At 43.1% G+C, this 4,064-nt stretch overlaps 1 pseudogene; it reads right to left on the bottom strand.

The window, feature by feature from the left end:
- Window positions 1-212: 212 nt before the first annotated feature.
- Window positions 213-1,750, bottom strand: LOC104460732 (annotated as a pseudogene).
- Window positions 1,751-4,064: the final 2,314 nt, after the last annotated feature.

Consider the following 4,064-nt stretch of genomic DNA (forward strand, 5'->3'; position numbering starts at 1 on the left):
CTCCTCTCTTGCAAGTTTTTGGGGTATTTTTTTTGTGGTTTAACTCCTTTTATTTAGACTCATAAAAGTAAGTGCAGCCCGGTTGGGCCCTGCTCATGGGGTTAAGACCCAGTAGAAACGCAGCAAGTCACGAGCAGGGTAGGTCGGGGTGAGCTGCAGAAGGTTGCAGCGCCTGGGCTGTGAAAGGAATGGTCAGTTGTTAAGAGGAGGGTTTATGAGAGCTTCCCGCAGTCGGTAATGGTGATCTTCTTGCTTGTTTTGCCATCTTTGGAGCTGCAGCGTTTCATGGCCTCCGCTATGTTCATCCCCTCCTTGATTCGGCCGAAGATGACATGCTAACCATCCAACCATTTGGTCTTGGCAGCGCAGATGAAGAACTGGGAGCCATTTGTGTCGGGGCTGAGGTTGGCCATGGACAGGATGCCAGGACCCACATGCTTCATGATGAAGTTCTCATCAGGGAACTTCTTCCCGTAGATGGATTTACCACCAGTGCTGTTGTGGCGTGTGAAGTCACCACCCTGGCACGTGAACCCAGGAATGATTCTGTGGAAGCAGGACCAGTTGTAGCTAAATCCTTTCTTAACGGTGATCAACACACAGAAGTTTTCTTCTGTCTTGGGAACCTTGTCTGCTTCCCTAGCAAAATATGACAGCCGTTTTGCTTCTCCACCCTCTAGATCCAGGCTACTGGCTCCACTATCCCGGCATCTGAGCAGCCAGGTGAGAATGAGTTCATCTTGTTTATGGCCATAATCTTCTCTAATGTCTTGCAGCTCACATAGGGATAGAGATCGGATGGTTACTATCTCATCTATGATTTCTCCCTTTTTCCCCTGTGCTCAAGATGGCCCTGCTCTAGAGGGGCCCACCTTCTCACTATCAGGGTCATAGGTTTCTTCCTCTTCTTCCCTCACAGGAGGAGCTTCTTCCTCCTTTCCTACACCTGTTGACATTCATGTTTTCTTCTTCTGTACAGGGGCCACTGATAACAGCAGAGACTCCGGGCTGCTGCTTTGTGAAGTTTGAGTAGTGATGGTTGAAGTAGCTGTGCTTGGTGCCGGGGTTAGAGTCACTACCATGGACACCATGGCTGGAGTCGTCATCGTGGGCTCTGGAGCTTGAATTGTAGAGGTTGAAGGCACTGGAGTTTAAGTCGCTGACATTAGAGTCGCTGCAGTGGGCATTGGGTTTGGAGTCACCGTTGAGGGCACAATGGCTAGAGTCGCAGCGGTGGATGCCGGGACTGGAGTTGCCAAGGTTGACATCACTGCCATGGGTGCCACAATTGGAGTTGGTGCAGCAGGTGCTGGGGCTGAAGTTGTAACCACAGGCACAGTGGTTGGGGTTGAAGTTGTAGCCATGGGTGCCATGGTTGGAGTTGCTCTTGTGGGCACTGGAACCAGAGGTGTTATGGAGGGTGCTGGTTCTGTGTAGTTGCAGCTGTAGCTTCTATGGAAGTTTGGGTAGCTACAGTCTGTGTTGAGGTAGCAGGTGCTGAAGTTTGAGTAGCCACGGTGCATTTCAATGTAGTTGGGGTAGCAGTAGGTGTCAGAGCTTCAGTGGCTGTGGTGCATTGTCACTGAACACAAATAGCAAGAGCCATGATCTGTGTGTCTGTAGAAGACACAAATGTTGGACTCACCACAATGTCTATTGCAGTGGTTGGTGTCTCTGCAACATCAGCTGGGCGGGTGGTGGTGGCAGCTGGGGTGTCGCTGGTAATGCATTGAATGAATCGTCGATTAACCTTAACAATATATACACATTGACATGCATTCAAGAGTCCTAGCAACAGGATGATGATGATTAAAATGCTGATTTGAATATCGCAAGGGCAGTCAGAGTCCTCTAAAACCATTGAAAGTGGTCTGGAGGAGAAGAGGCAGTATAGGGAGATGTCCCCCTCATGAATTGGCTCTCTAAGGGACACATGCAGCCAGTGTTGGCAGCCCTGTCCACCAGGGGACACTCCAGGTGCAGAGATGAAGCTGCAATGTCAATTGGCTTGGTGCCAACCATTGTATAAACAAATAAGATTAAGCCTGATAATATTTTAATTTTACCACAGGCAAACAAACAAGAGCGCATCAAAGCAGTCCCCTTCACTGGCAACATCATAACCTCTGCCCAGGTCCCATAGGTGACCAGCAGCCCATAAGTACTAATAAATAGTATATATGGCAAGTATCACAATATTTCCCCAGTATAATATCATATTATATTCCAAGGGAATATAATGAATGCTTACTGGAAGTATGCTTTAATACACCCTGTTAAAGTCTGTCATTATCTCAACCGCTCGAGCCCCACGTTCGGCACTAAAAAGAACTGTGATCAGTTTGCCCTTGGCTGGAAGCCAACGACACACAAACCCTTCACTCACTTTCCCCCTCTTCCTGAGGATGGGGGAGAGAATTAAAGGGGTAAAGGGGAAAAAAAGGACTCGTGGGTTGAGATAAGAACAACTTAATAACTAAACTACAATAATATTGAAAATAATAGTAAATACAAATCTCTGAATTAGTGATACACAGGGATACTCTCACCTCCCGATGACCAAGGCTCAGCCCGTTCCTGGCTAATGATCCCGGAGCAGGAATAGTCTCAAAACCACACTCCTGAAACAGAGATAACAGCCCAAGCATCCCATACTGAGAGCTGACCAAGGGTGAGAGAAGGCCTTGGGAGAGGGAACCACCTGGAGTGCGATGACCCAGAGCAAAAGAGATCCAGAACAGAAAGGGACAAGCTTCCGTGAGGCGCTCTCTTATATACTGGGCATGACATGTATGTTATGGAATAAACTGGCCACTTTGGGTCTCAATACTGAATGTAAGATCAAATCCTAGGCTAGTAATTGGGGCTGTGCTCCCTCCCAGCTTCTCCTGTACCTGTGGACAGCAGAGAAGCTGAAAGACCTTGTGCTGTCCTGGCAACAACTATAAACATCACTCTTATCAGCTTTCTTCCTAGCACAGATCCAAAACACAGCCTCTTGCTAGCTATTATGAAGAAAGTTAGCTCTGTCTCAGTTTAACCCAGGACACAAGTTTATATATCTTCTGATAGTACCAGTTTCATCAAGGTTATATTCAAATAATCGAAAAATGTTAGAAACAACATTGTTGCTTATGTTTCTCTGATAAAATCTCCAGGTGTTTTATTTCCTGGAATGAGAATTTGGAAACGACTTGTTTTGGCACAGGATGAAGTCAAATGAAGATAGTATAAGCACTGAGCATAAAATACTGATCTGGAAATTATTTTAACTTAGTAGGAACTATCAGGAGTGCAATGATCTACCAAGTTGACAAAGTTCTGGCTAACCATAAGGAAATGTTAATGTTCTACATATGAAATATGCACACTCATGCATACACCACAGTTACAAAATGTGCCAACATGACATTTGCTTTTGTGAAAGAGGGATGGGCTAGTAAACTTAAATGTATTCGGTAGGATGCCAAACCACAAATAGGATTTTGCTTTATTGAGTGTTTTCATGTCTATACTACTTTTCATGATTTTTCTCCATTTCATATTTATAATTTACTTTAATTGTATATAGCTAGTTATTTTTAATTTATTCTAATAGACCTCTCTATAAGCTGTATATAATTTATACTGTTTTTGGTATTTGAAACAAAAAGCTGATACTTGGTAGTTTCCAAACCGTTCTTACTTTTTCTGTGTGTGTGTTTTTCTGGTATATACATTTAAAATGGTGGTCATGTAAAGAATGACATGACATGATACATGTAGTTAGCAAAATAATTTTTAACATGTTGATGCTGACTACATTGTCTTTATGTAATACTTAGATGCATATCAACCCATTTCTCAAGATACATTAAATTCCAGCCGATTTTAGACATTGTTCCAACTAAAATCTCATGTCTGATACACATTTTTTATTATTTAACATCATCTTCTGTTTTTTTGGTACATTGTTTGAAGATTTTTTTTGTAAAATAAAATGTTATTACTGTATTTAAAATTTTCACTTACATATTTTAATCATAAGTAATTAATTTCAAAATCTATTTTTATTTATATAAAAA

The sequence above is a fragment of the Pterocles gutturalis genome, unplaced genomic scaffold (assembly GCF_000699245.1).
Source record: "Pterocles gutturalis isolate BGI_N339 unplaced genomic scaffold, ASM69924v1 scaffold26089, whole genome shotgun sequence".
NCBI classification, from domain to species: Eukaryota; Metazoa; Chordata; class Aves; order Pterocliformes; family Pteroclidae; genus Pterocles; species Pterocles gutturalis.